The 15435-nt window shown below is 35.8% G+C and overlaps 1 pseudogene; it reads left to right on the top strand.

Moving 5' to 3' along the window:
• The first annotated feature begins 761 nt into the window (after positions 1–761).
• On the top strand, positions 762–13524 carry LOC135212418 (uncharacterized; annotated as a pseudogene).
• The last annotated feature ends 1911 nt before the right edge of the window (positions 13525–15435 follow it).

Genomic DNA, 15435 nt, shown 5'->3' with positions numbered 1-15435 from the left:
ACAGAGTTCAAAGGTAAATAACAGGTTAGTTACAGTTGACCGGAAAAATATTACCTTAAACTCTTGTAAAGTAAGCAAAATAACATGGAAAACGTCAATTGCCATAGTGGTACTTCGACTGAACAATCTTCTTTGAATGCTGGTAGGGGGTGTGGGATAAGTACTAACAGGGAGCCTTATGTCTGGTAAAGGCAGAGGTACGAGTTGGTAAAGCCAGCTTGGGATATGGTGGTAAATAATTCCAAATAAATATCACCGACATCAAAAATACTAAACCATTGGAACACTAAAACACAATATAATAAAGTACATAAAGATTAGAAACCTTACCTTAAAGGGGTGGAGGATAGAGTTCAGCAGCCGCTTTCACAAAGCATGGAGGCCTCGTCGTTGGGGTCGTGGAAGTGGATTTAAGTATGCCACTGCCGTGGATCTTGACAGTATATTACCAACCTTTCATAATGCCCTGAGTAATGGGCTGAAATGTCCTTATAACTAAAGCCTTGTACACACTTGGAAACATAGTTTGGAAACAATGTTTGGAAACGGTTTCCAAACTGTATGCAAACAATGTTTCCAAACTGCTTACAAACTGTTTTCAAACAATTTGGAAAGTGTTTCCAAACCATTTCCAAACATCATTTCACGAATTACTGTTTCCCATCCAGAATGGGAAACACTGCGCACGTGTGTGTGTGTGTGCACGCGGGGCCGAGGCGACGATGAATTAGTAAATACTAGAGACTTGCAGTGATAACACCATGTGGTCTGCCGAGAAAACTCTAGAACTAATTGAATTGCTGCATTCATCCCCAACATTGTGGGATGTAACAAATGTGGATTTACAAAAATTGAATTAAAAAGATGGTATAGAAATAGTTGATTGGAGAATGGCAATTTCATTCGTGGGAGAATAGTCGAATTGACTAGTTCGTTTGTTTCATACTTTTTGTCCCCATTTCTTGTGTTCGTTTATGGACGGAAAGTAAACTGAATGATTGCCGTTTATTAATATTAAATGTAAATTCTAACTTTCCCCTTTTTGTATTCTAATTGATTAATTAATTTAATGTTAAATGTAATCCTTATAAGGAAACAGTTTTGCTTTCCCGTCTTTATATTTCAACGTTGTTCGAGAGTTTCCGACAAAGTGAAAGAAAACGGAGTTGTTGACAGTTTTTGATCCGACAAGGAGAAGAGTCTTTTGGTACCTGTCGGACAGAAGAACGGGTGTTTTTTCTGCCGTAAAGAGTGAATTAAGGATTTAAAATTTGAAGTTAAGAAGAAATTGTTCTGGAAAATGGTGCTGGTAAGTTGAAATATAAAGACTTACCTTAAATTGATTTGAGTTAGATAATTATAACATATTCGAATTTTAAGCTTTTTTTACTTCGTAAGATTTCAGTTACTTTTCATCTCGTTTGTTTAGTTTTTCTTTGGCTATGACACTTGTTATTGGGCATAGCTGGGTGCGGAGGTTGTCCGAGTTATGCTTAAGAGAATGTGACGGATTTATTACATCTGTAAAGGGGGCGCAACCTTTGAAAACATCAAGGATGAAGTAGAGAGGTATTTCGCTAACCCTAGGAGGTCTAGGCCTAGTCGCATCTTTGTGTTCTTGGGCAGCAATGATTTGGATTGCTATCCACAGTACTGCAGAGGTATGGAAAGTAGAGCACTGTTGTGAGGCCTTGGCTGATTACTGAAAAAGGTTGTGTCCTGATGCTAACTAATTTTTGCCAAAATAGAGGATAGATTCTTTTTTAACCACTGTGAAAGTTTTGATGTGTTGCGGCAGGATTTCAAGGCAAAAATCTATAAATTCAATAAGTGGTTGAATAAATGGAAGGGCAAGGATAGTTTGTTTCTAATGAAAGGGGTTAAGGGATTTTCCGACCCACGCCTTAATGCCAGGGATGGAGTACACCTCAATATTGATGGAAATGTGAAGTGCTCGGAGAATGGCTGACTTTTAGTATGAGCAAAGGCCTAGGTTTAAGTTAGTTTAAGCTGTTCTAGTGTCAAGTATATATTTTTTTTCTCTTGGCTCATCTGGGTAATGTAATGTTAGGATTTTTAGTATACTGTTGTTATTCCTTATAAGGAAAGGAGCAGTATTGGTCCTTATTTATACTTGTATTAATTTAAGTTTAGATTAAGTTAGTTTAGGTTAAGTTAGTAACCTTTTCATTAAAATAACCTGTTGATTAGCTAGCTGATGTAAAGTGTAATCTAAATTATATGATAAAGTTTGAGGTAGGCTAGCCTAAGTTTTTAGTTGTTAGCATAGTAGGCTTGTATTTTTTTCATTAGGAAGTAATTGATGATAACTTGCTTTGCATTGACTTAAGTTAAGTTTAGATTTTTTCTTTGGGTAATTAGTATTGGTTAATAGCTTTGTTCAAGATGACTGATTCTGAAATAAAAAAGTTAATTAAAAAGAGGGCCTATGTTAAGGGTTTAATAACTCTTGATGTTAAGAAGGTTGACTCTTTAAAGGACGATCAAATTAATAGTCATTTGTTACAAGAATTTATTCATAAAAATTGATGCTAATTTAGTAATAGTTGAGAATTTTGATGCAAGCATTTGTGAAATTGCTGCTGAAGATGAACTAGATAGTATTATGCAAGCAGCAAGAGATTATCATTATGAAATACAGAAAAACTCTGTCAGAATTTAGAGTAAAATTTGGTAATTTGGTTTGGACGGTAAGAAATACTCCTCAAAATGGTTCTAGTAAAATTGTAAAATTACCTCTCCCTCCTATTCAAATTCAGAAGTTTGAAAACAATGCAGTTAATCCACCATTTGCCTATTTTAACTTTAAGAAGGCTTTTAATAATGCTTTGGCTGGCATGCCTAACTGAACTAATGCTCAAAGGTTTATTTATTTAAAGGGTTATTTGTTAGGTGAAGCGTTAAGTATAGTAGAAACATTACAGTAAATGATGAGGGCTTTGGTTTGGCTTTTAAGCAATTAGATCTTAATTTTCTGTATGAAGACAACATAATTGATACGTAATAGGTGAAGTTTTGAACACTTCTGAAGTAAAATCTCTTAGTGAAGTAGAATCTTTGGTTAGATCTTTGAATAATAAATTCATTAACTTGAAAGGACTTGGTATAGATCTGATTGAAGTTGATTCGGCTGCTCTATTGCTGATTAGCAAAATTGTAAATAGGAAACTTCCTAGAAATTTTTTGATAGAACTCTCTAGAACTACAGGATCTTCTTATCCTAATTTTAAACCAGTTGTTAGATAATTATCAGAGTATTATTGCACGCCTTAGTTTAGGTCATAATGAAAAATTTGGTGCAAAACCTAAAGTTAAATATGAAGGTAAAGACCGTAATTTCCAACATCTAAGATAGTAATAAATGTACTGCTAGTAATGTCTCTAATAAAAAGTTCAATTTACCAGTAAACCTTTATCTTCTGGTAGATGTAAATTTTGTAAAGAAACAGGTCATAACTCTTCTAAATGTACTAGGTTTGATACTTTGTAAGCTAGGAGAATAGAGATGAAGAACTAACTTTATGCATTAAATGCTAGAGTGATAGGCATAGGGTCTCGGGAATGTCCGGGAAATAAATCATTGTTACCTATAAATGTTTTTCTTGCAATAAAAAAATCTGAACATCATGGAGCAATGTGTCCTCATGCTATTAAGGATTTTGGTAAAAAAGTATTAAGTTGTCAATCAGGGTCTGAAATATTTGTTCCCTTTATTACACTCAAAGTTTGGTAGGGGTAGGAAATCGTCAAATGTTGTTTTCTATTAGACACTGGAGCCCAGTTTAGTGTTATTAATAAACAAAATGTTGATTGTAAATTAGGAGATTATTGTGTGCTCCTTTATCTAGGTTAGTTTCTTCTTTTGGGTTGCCAGCTAGAGTTAGTGAGGGATTTCATTTGGTAGCTGATTTAACAATGCCTTGAAAAAGTCTAGTTGTCTTTTTTTTGCATTGGAAAATTTTAATCTTTCCCTCCAAATTCCTATGTTGCTTCTGTAGTTCAAAATTTGGAATCTGCAGGTTATTCTGTATGTAATAATTACCCAGGAAGGTTTTCTGAAATTGTAAATATATTAGGTATCCTAGGGAATGATATCCTTCAGGAATTTAGTCAGTTAGATTTAGACTCTGTAGAGTTATTTAATATTAAGGTTAGAGTAATTAAGTTGGCCAATGGGGTTATTCCATTTGGTACAGTAGTCAATTTTGTTCATCCTTCACAAAGGAAGCTTTTTTATGAGAGAATTGATTCTTATGAACCTTGTGTTAGAGATAAACCAATAAGAGAGGTAGAGTCTTGTTCTATAATTGATAGTAATAAAATCTTGGAAAATAGATCAAGAGGTAATGGTAGAGCTGAATCTGTTAGATTTATTCCTAATAAGAGATTAAAATATGTACCTGAATGTAACAGAGAATCTAGAGTTTTTTTTATAATTCTTCCCTTAATTGGAGATTAAACAGACTTCTGAGCCTATAAGATTAGACTTCTGGAATTTGTTCCTCCTAAGCAACTTGGAAAACATAAATTATTAGTAAATTTTGCAGTTAATCCAGTAGGCTATAAGTTCGATCCATTGAATGATATCTTTCCTGATTCTTGTGTCGAGTATGGACTCGACAATTTCTATAACTTGGAATCGATTGGGATTAAAGATGAAAATTCCCTTCCTTATGAAGACCAACAAGTTGCTGAATTTGCTAAATCAATTTCTTTTCATGAAGGACACTATCACGTTCAGTTACCATGGAAAAAAAAAGGATTTAGTTGAAAAAGTCCCTAACAATTTAAAGATTTCATTGACAGTTGCTGAGCGGATTTACTCTAAATTAGAAGATCAGAATATATCCTCTAAATATGAGGAAGTTTTTGATAGACAGGAGGAGATTTGGCATTATTGAGCCTGTTAACAATAGAGCTGCAGGCCAAGTATTCATTCCTCATCGTCCTGTCATAAGAAATGATGAAAATGCCACCACTAAAATCCGTCCTGTATTCCATTGTAGTTTAAAGGGGGAAAAGCTCCTTATTAAATGAAGCCGCTTTTCCTGGTATTGATTTGATGAACAACTTGTTGTCATTAGTTTTGTATTTCAGGAATAATGATTATGTAGTTGTAGCTTATATAGTGAAGGCTTTTCTCCAAGTCAGGTTATCTTTAGAGTCTGGTCGAAATAGATTTTGTTTCTTTAGAAAGATAAATGGGAAGTTTGTTGCTTATAGTTATACCATAATTTTTTGGATTTGTAAGTTCTCCTTTTATATTGAATTATATTATTCAACATCATTTGGTCTAGTTATAGAGGGAATGAAGTAGCTTCTCGATAAAGACAAATTTTATATGGATAACTTGGTGCTGTCTTCTAATCAGGGAGCCCAGTCGCCATTTATTATAAATTCTATTAAGGAATTATGAATTCAGGGGGGTTGCCTTTACGGGAGTGGGGTTCTAATTGTCCTGCTTTGTTATCTACTCTTGATGAAGATGAAAAAGTAGCTTCTTCTGAAATGAAGATTTTAGGATATATTTATGACTCTAACCAGGATACCTTACAATTAAGGTTAAGCAATTGAACAAGGGTGCTTCCTCAAGGCGTCAGATTTTGTCAGCTTTGTCTTCTGTCTTTGACCCTATCGCATATTTTCACCTATAATGCTGCAGAGCAAGCTTATTATTCGTAAGTTGTGCCGGCAAGTTTTGAACTGGGATGAAACAGCAATTGCTGAAATTGCTAACTTATGGAGTAAATTTTGCAGTTCTTACAGTGAGGTTAGTCAAGCTTCTTTTTCCAGACAAAAAACTATAAAACTAATGCTCCTATCAAACTGTTTTTGTTTGCAGATGCTTCGAAGGAAGCTTATGGTTGTGCTATTGTATGCTGTGCAAGGTGGACATAGTTCCCTGATATTTGCTAAGATTAAGGTAGCCCTATTAAGGAGAAAACTCTCCCGACTTAGAACTTTTGGCCGCTCAATTAGCTTTGAAGTGTTTTGATACTATTTTTGAAAATAATCTATTAAATTGTACTAAAATTGAAAGCATAACTCTTTTTTATAGATAGCCAAGTAGTTCTTAGTTGGATTCGCACTAATAGGGCTCCTAAGAGAAACACATTGTGAATAATAGGTTGAAGGAAATTTCTAATCTGTTAGATAGGATTTCTGATAGATTTGTAGAGTTTCATTAGCTTATATTCCTTCCTCTAGCAAACAGGCTGATTTACTTTTACTAACCTTGTACTTGTAAGCATTTTCTTGAAAATTTCAGTCTTTGGATCAAAGGGCCTTCTTGGTTGAATTCTCCTGACGATGGCCATAAGGGTTCTTTTGGGTTGTATTCCTGATAATAGTGAAGGTGACTTATTTCTCCTGTAATGTTTCCTAAAAAGGAACCTCTTGTAAATATTAGTAATTTTTCTAGTTTTTCAAGAACTTATAAGTGTAGTTTCTAAGGTATTTACTGTTGTATATAAGTTTAGGAAAATTCAAGCTGACCCTGTTGAGGCAGCTTCTAATTACTTCTAAGGTTAATGCAAGAGGAAGCTTTTCCTTTTGAATTATCTTATCTAAAGAGTAGAAATTGTTTAGTTGAAGTTCCACCTTTAGTTAGACAGTTTAATTTGTTTCTGGATGATAATGGTATAATGCGAACTAAAGGTCGGATTGACAAAAACATTACTTTAAAATTTGATATTGTCAATCCTATTCTTGTGGATAAGAAGCATCATTTGACCCAGTTGTTGATTTATTATGCCCATTGTAAGTCTATGCATATGGGTTTTGCAATCCACTCTTAGTTTTTTGCGCATGCATGGTTTGTGGATTGTGAAGGCTAGGCAAGCAGTTTTGTCTGTCCTTAAGGATTGTATTGTATGCAAGCGTTATAATGCTAGCTCAGTGAAGCAACCTTCTCCTTCTTCGCTTCCTTCTTCCAGGGTTATTTGAGTTTGCCTTTTGCTCATACTGGGTGTGGATTATACAGGCCACTTATGGTGAGGGAGAAAAATGGAGAAAAATTTTCACTTGTTTCAATACAAGAGCAATACATTTGGAAGTTGTCCAGTCTATGTCAACCTCGGAATTTATATTAGCTTTCATTAGATTTTCTAATAGGTTTGGTGTTCCTGTTGCTGTTTATTCAGATGATGCCAAGTACTTTGTTCAGGCTGGTAATATAATTGAACAGTTACTTACTTCTGAGTTTGAGGAGAAGTTTAGGGTCGCTTCAATTTCTCAGAAGACTATCCCTGTGTACGCAGAGTGGTACGGGTGCTGCTTGGGAAAGATTAATTAAAACAATTAAGCATTGCCTTTTTTTTAAAACTCTTGGTAGATTTACTCCTTCATTTTCTGAATTTGTCACTTTCCTCTCTGAAATTCAGAAAATTTTGAATAATAGGCCTTTAACTTATAGATCTGTGAAAATGAGATAGATATAATTTCTCCTAATCATTTCTTGGTTGGCAGATTTATTCCTTCATTAATGTTTGGTGATTCTGAACAAGTTCCTGATGGGAGTATGATGAGGAGGATGAGTATTCTCTCTCCTTGCTCGTACTTTGGAAACAAAGGATGGACTTTATGAAAGCTTTAAGGAAAGGTGGGGGCTTTCTGAATATTTAGTAAGTTTAAAAGAAAAGGATAGATCTTCTTTTTATCCTCCAAGAAAATGGGAAAAAAAGGGAAATTGCTCTCTTTAAATTACCTTCCAAATCTAGAACTTATTGGCCATTGGTTAGAATTGTTTGAAACATTCAGTGATACAAAGGTGTTGTACGTACTGTTCATATTGTTTAAAGCCTGATAAAAGGGAAAGTGAAATTAATGTTAGTTTTTTTAATACCTTTAGAATTATATTCTGAGCTTAATGATCCTAATTTATATGTTCAAATTGAAGAACAAGAAGAAAATATTAGTGAGTTGGAGACAGATGAAATACCTGACACTGGAACATCTTTGCCCAATGAAACATCTACTAGGCCTACCCGTAGTACTGCTCTTGCCTCCAGAAACTAATAGTAGTTTAGCTCGGGATGGTAGATTGTAAACAATGGTTTGTTTTGTTTTGTTTTATAAAAAGTTGTCTTTTGTTGTCGAGTTAATCTGTCAAAATGGTTCTTTTGTGTAACCACTTTTCTTTGTTTTTGTTGGTTGGGGAAGATAAAGAAATAGTTGATTGGAGAATGGTAATTTCATTCGTGGGAGAATAGTCGAATTGACTAGTTCGTTTGTTTCATACTTTTTGTCCCCAGTTTCTGGTGTTCGTTTATGGACGGAAAGTAAACTGAATGATTGCCGTTTATTAATATTAAATGTAAATTCTTAACTTTCCCCTTTTGTATTCTAATTGAAATAATTAATTTAATGTTAAATGTATTCCTTATAAGGAAACAGTTTTGCGTCCCGTCTTATATTTCAACGTTGTTCGAGAGTTTCGGATAAAGTGAAAGAAAACGGAGTTGTGACAGTTTTTGATCCGACAAGGAGAAGAGTCTTTTGGTACTTGTCGGACAGAAGAACGGGTGTTCTCTTTCTGCATAAAGAGTGAATTAAGGATTTAAAATTCGAAGTTAAGAAGAAATTGTTCTGGAAGAAGGAGCAGGTAAGTTGAAATATAAAGACTTGCCTTATAATTGATTTGAGTTAGATAATTCTAACAATGGATGCCTTGACTGGGATAGCTGATAAACTTTCTATAACTAAGTGATACAGAAAAGAAGATAAAAGCCATCAAAGTACAATTCAGGAGGGAACATGTGAAACTGACTTCTCTGAAAAGAAGTGGAAGTTCCCCAAAAAAGTGCTCAAGGTTTGGTAACGACCACTCCTGTTTTGCTGCAGGCACCAAGAATCCAGAGGAAGCCGGTCAACAGACTCTCCGAGAGAGAGGTAAGGTGATGTTACAATTACCATAAACTTAATAACTCCTATTAGTATTATTACCGTAACATAACTTAAATAAATCAGGTAAAAAATAGATCTCATTTATGTAGAGATAGGTACGCTGATATTATTAGTAGTATATTACCATAACATAATATCTGTTTATTAGTATTATCATTCTAACATAATAACTGTTGCAAAAGTAGGTAAAAAATAGGTGTCATTTATGTATACAATTTAATCTTATCAATGCTCAGCAGACATCTACAGGTACATTAACAGCCAGCCTTTTTAACCTAACATGCCCTACGCATAATTACCCTGCCAAGGAACACTTCCTTCCGGTGAGAAAGAAATAATCGAAACTCCTTCCTTATGTCCCGTGCATCCACAGTACTCCTTCGTGGTATATTTGCAAAATCAATGAATCCTTCACCTTCATTCACTGCTGCTCTCCATGATCCTGCAGTTATACTGGCATTATCCACATTTTTCCGAGTCAAACGTACCGGGTGGTGAATAACATTTCTCGACTTCACATTCCTGCGTAGAAAATTATGCAAATATATGTATGTTAGAGTAACACTCTCTACCTTGTCTGGGTGTAATGCAATAGGTTTTTAGAAACACTCTGAACTTAGATGCTAGAATCCAAAAGCATTTACCTACTATCTTCCGAGGCCTACACAATCTGTAATTAAAGACCTCTCAGGGGAAGACCTATCAGATTTCCTGGAAATGGTTTCAGTAAGTAACGTGATAAAGCAAAGGCGACATCTCCAACAAACATGTATGGCACAGGGGCCGCATACTCAAAACTTCCAAAGGCGCCTTTGTGGCAAAGGCGCCGTTCCAGTCGGCCGTTACTCGAAAGGCTCATACTCAAAACACCGAGTGCGGCCCGCCATTTTGGAAATATGGCGCCGTGAGAGCCTTTGAGCTAGGGCTGGTTAGAGCAGCCTTTGAGGTGGGAAAGGCAACTTTGGGATTGACAACAAGTAAGAAGAGGAGGTCTCTACCTATTGTATACGTCAATGAACGCCATTATACATAGTTTTTATTTTGCAAGTTACTCTAATTACTTTGTAATAGTGTGATATTCCTCGCAGACGTTAGATTTAAAGTTATTGGATTGTGTATTATTTAAAATGATTTCATATATACAATCTAAAATTCCTATATTATAATCTGATTGTTTTGACCTTTAGTTATCATATATATATAAAATGTTCATGTATAATCAATGCTAGAAAAAACAATATGTTTGTTGTCTTGTTAAATAAATTTCAATACAGAAAATATATCTTTATACTATGTACTATATGCAAAGGTGAAAAATAGTATGCAATTTTCCTGCCTCATCACTTCTCATGGTACTCATAAGGCACATTAAACTTAGGTTAAAGTGGTCAGAGATAAGTACAGTACTACATACAGTGGCTCACATTATGAAATAAAGGCCATCTAGATACAAATAAGTTATGAAATAAATGAATTGATGTTCATATTACCTAGATATAATAGGTTACTGTATCACTGAATGACCCTTAATAATAGCAATATCAGTGTATCACATAGTACATTATCTCCAGGAAAGAAATAACATACTAAAGTAAATAAAAAAAAATAAAAAACTTACAATAAGGTAGAGGTAACTGAGATCACAGAGGTATCATTTTTATACTATTATAAATAAGAAAACCATGCTTTATAGACAAAATAGAGAAATAACATGAAATAGCATTGTAAATAAACAAATGCTGTACTAAACTTATCACAATAACACGAGATCACAAGAAGCACGATATAATAAGAGTAAATGGAGGAAAAATAAAAAATAAACCTCATTAAATAATGGAGTGATTAGCATAAGACAATGAGGTAGTTTATCACATTACTCTTAAACAAAAAAAAAATTACAAAAAAAAACTAATCTCAATAATGAAGAGGTATATGACATTTATCATATTATGGGCACCCTTGGTATAGGAACATATAAGGCATGGTATGAAAAAAAAAAGATTTTACTACTGTATAGATATATATAAAAGTACTACCACTTTAAAAAAAAATTATGCATAAGTCTCTTAGCATATCAGTCATGGTACCATGCTGTCAGCTATTACCCTTACATTTCCATTTAATTCTTTTACACTTTCATTTAATTCTTTTGATTAGACAATATATCCTGAAAAATATCAGAAACATCTGCCAAAACCTCAACTGCTTCTTGCTCCAGTAGGCCCAATCTTACCAAAACTTCCTCTGAGGTTCTGAGTTCTAGAGCTTAAAAACCTCGATAGACCACGGCCACCTCAAAAGATTATAATACAGAAATTAGCTACTGCAATAACTCTGGAAAAGAAACATCAATGTAATTGTGTAATTATTATCAATGACTTCCCACTCATCTACCTCATCAAAGGAAAAAAAAAAAAGTGACAGATACCATAGATAGAGTACATAACAATACTTGAGTCACAACTAGGCATGGTTATGTTAGGTTCAGGTTAGCCTAGGTTGAGAATGGTCTTGTAGATAAGACCCTTTTAAAAATATGGACCCCAGTTTTTATCCTTTTGAACAGGTCTCATGTTCGTGTGGGACTGCAATTCTTCAAAAGCTCCCTAACTTATATAACCTAACCTAACCTAGGGGGGGGAAGATTAAATGGTTAACATTCATTTGGGCAGAAATGCCATACATGAAAACCTCTTAGAATTGTGTAAAATATATAAAAATAAAATGATCTGGTTAGGCAAGGCATAGGTATTGGCAAACTTATGCAATACCCACAGGTCTAGGCATATCATCACAGCTTAGGCTAAAACATTCATTTCCAAGCAATATCATAGGATACTTTTGCGTAGCCTAACTATAGCCTACTAGGAATATATCATAATTAGCATGACGTTAACAGTAGAACATAAGCCAAGGCCTAGCCAAAACTCGCTTCAATCTAGTATGTATGGCAATTAGTCTATGCTAAATTAGGGAGGTTTGCTTCCTTTCTTAGCCACAGGGTCCATCGTGACGCTCTTCAATCGCTCTGCCATCAACAATTAGCTGATTAGCTGTTGTATCGTGATTGGTTTCTCATTCTCTAGCCACGCTATGATACGGGCGATGTGATTGGCTGGGACTATCCAAAGGCGCCTTTGACAAAAAGGCAGCCTTTTCGTGCAAAGGCACGTCCAAGGCGCCTTTGAAAATCTGTGTGTATACGATTCCGCCTTCGTTGAAAGGCGCCTTGGGCGAGCCGTTGGGAAAGGCGCCTTTTTTCAAAAGGCACCTTTGCGTAAGGCAAGGTTGTTTTGAGTATCCGGCCCCAGGAATGGTGTCCCTCTGCAAGTGGCTGGTCTGGTGGTAGCCTGAGCCGCTTCTGCTCTACTTTCTTATACAAACTTGTATATTTAAACACCTCATCCGAAATTCTGCCTTGACATCCTCATCTACATATATAAACTGGTAATCTGTATTTACGCACGCCATGAGTACAATACTGTGTGTCCCTTTGTAGTTAAAGAAAAGGCTTCCACAATTCTTTGAGCTAGCATTTGAACGTGCTTCCCATCCAGTGCAGCAATACAGTGTGGAAAGGAAAGTTCCATCTGTGGGAGAACCCATTTGCTGCTGCAATCCATTCTTCTTCCGTAGTAGGCATCTGAGGAGAAATATACGTAGTCAGTGAAATAACACACATGCACACATAATATGATACCCTTGCAATTAAGATACTGCGATGAGGAGAAGAATGATCATCGGTAGACTGATGATTAATCTCTCTCTCTCTCTCTCTCTCTCTTCTCTCCTCTCTCTCTCTCTCTCTCTCTCTCTAGATGATACAGTACCCAATGGGGATGGAATATTTAGCTTAAGAGCCTCTAATACTATTATGAAAATAATGAGTATATTAACACCATTAAGTCACAATACAAACAACAGCAATAATAATGATAGGTAGAAATAATGATACTGAGAATAGTAATAATTCTAACAATATGCATAATAAATATGACAATAAGGATATTAAAAACAATATAATAGAAGGAACTCTGGCAACAAATAATAACAACAAAAACAATTACACAAAAAACAGCAATAACAAAAACGATATTTGCAAGGGTTTCTCTTCTCTTTCAGGTTGCTGAAGTTGAATCTGAGCAAGAAACTGATGCTTAATCGAGAGTTCACATCAAGCTGAAACACCTCAGAGCGCTTTCCCACTCCGTCGTTCGTCAGTTAAAAGGCCATGCTGACGAAGTGAAAGAAGCATTTCACTTGATGAAGTCTCTAGCACAACAGGTCACTACACGGGATGAATATCATGTGTTCGGTGAAAATGTTGCCCATAAACTGAGAGCATGCGGAAGAAGTAAGCGCGAGGTATCAATAGCACAGCATAAAATTAATGAAATAATTTTCAACTTGGAAATGGGGTACTTTGGGGAGGGTGCGGCTCAGTTCACCCCACAAAATTCATATACAGGACAAAGGAATTCATGGTTTCCTGTGCCAACATCGCAAGGCATCCCACAGTACTTTACCGCCCTAAGTCCTCTATTCCAAGATGCTCTCCTTCCCCAAACTCATGTAGTAATTATTGTGACTAAAATATGATTCCTACATAAATGTTTTTCTAGTAAACACACCTTTCATATTGTTCTTAAATGCCATAAGGTAAAAGAGAGAGAGAGAGAGAGAGAGAGAGAGAGAGAGAGAGAGAGAGAGAGAAGAGAGAGAGAGAGAGAGAGAGTAAAACAGTGAATACTTCTGGTTTTCTTATTTTACCTTAACATACACCTTCAGTGCTGGAGATCAAAGCTTCACAGACCTCAGGAACCACAGCTGAGATGGTCTGCTTCGATATCCTGAAGGTGTACATGAGGCTCGTAAAGGAATCTCCACTTGCAAATACCTCAGTGTAATAGCCAGTCTCAGTCGGGTGTAATAGCCTTTCTGTATTTTGTATCCTTTCGAGATATACAGGAGCCACCATCCGTAAAAGTAGTTCAAAGTCACTTGAGCACATCCGAACAAAATTGGTGAAACCTCCACCATCTAATTTCAGTTCCGCCAAAAGCAAATCACCATAGGGTCCTTTTTCAAAAAAATTCCTCACCCATATCTTTCTCTTTTTCTTGACCTCCCTTGACTTTATCAAAAGTGCCAAGTAAAATGCAGACGCTGCTGCAGCAACCTCTACCTCATCACAGGCATGACCACAACTGAAGTGTGGACAGGAAACTTTGTTTGGAAGTAGTTTACAAATAATTGTAAACTGTTTCCAAAACAGTTTAAAAACTGTTCCTAAACTGTTTGGAATAAATTTTTTCGGAAACAGTTTCCAAACTGTTGGAAACCGTTTCCAAACATTGTTTCCAAACAATGTTTCCAAGTGGAAATCAGGGCACTACCTAACCAAACAAACCACCTAACCTAACCAAGAGCGCCGTACCCCTACCTAGGCCTAGCTAGGGGGGGGGGCTTCGCCCTTCCTTGCGACCCCCCCTTAGGGCACTACCTTCCGTGCACACTTCATGGACAATTCCGAAAAATTTGAGCGGCCATTAGGCTAACAGAGACAATACTCCAGCATACAGCATATTTCACACGATAATCACATTTCATACAATAATAAAAATATATACAGCAATAGCTTACCTTACATAGGTTTTATTGCACCGAAAGGCTTTTTTGTTCAAGTGAAGAAGGCACTTTTCCTTACAAGTCGGGCAAATATGTTCACTCTTGATTAAACCGGGAATTTGGGCAAAAGTTACGAGCCTTTCTATAGGCCCATAATAGTTTGTGAAAATCTCGAATCACGTAACAAATTTCACCACTATGGGAAACTTTCCTGGGGAACAAAATCGAGGCGTGTAGACGGTCGTGCGACCCCCCCTTAAGGGCACTACCTTCCGTGCACACTTCATGACAATTCCGAAAAATTGAGCGGCCATTAGGCTAACAGAGACAATACTCCAGCATACAGCATATTTCACACGATAATCACATTTCATACAATAATAAAAATATATACAGCAATAGCTTACCTTACTTGTTTTTATTGCACCGAAAGGCTTTTTCTGTTCAAGTGAAGAAGGCACTTTTCTTACAAGTCCGGCAAATATGTTCACTCTTGATTAAACCGTGAATTTGGGCAAAAGTTACGAGCCTTTCTATAGGCCCATAATAGTTTGTGAAATCTCGATAATTCACGTAACAAATTTCACACACTATGGGGAAACTTTCCTGGGGAACAAAATCGAGGCGTGTAGACGGTCGTGCTAATTCACTCATGGCATTAGTGCAAGTAACGCGTTAATTGGAGAAAATAGGTGCATTTGCTGAAAAAATTTACGACTTGATAACATTATATATTGTCATTGGGTGAAAACACTGTGCTTTCTTTTGTTTCAGAGAAAATTTAAACGTGCTTATTTGCGATTGGATATTGTCTATAATGATGTTTAACTTTATTTATAATATTAACCCTTAAACGCCGACTGGACGTATTTTACGTCGACA

Source organism: Macrobrachium nipponense, chromosome 41 (assembly GCF_015104395.2).
Source record: "Macrobrachium nipponense isolate FS-2020 chromosome 41, ASM1510439v2, whole genome shotgun sequence".
In the NCBI taxonomy this organism is placed as follows: domain Eukaryota; kingdom Metazoa; phylum Arthropoda; class Malacostraca; order Decapoda; family Palaemonidae; genus Macrobrachium; species Macrobrachium nipponense.
This window is presented reverse-complemented; position numbering and strand designations above follow the sequence as displayed.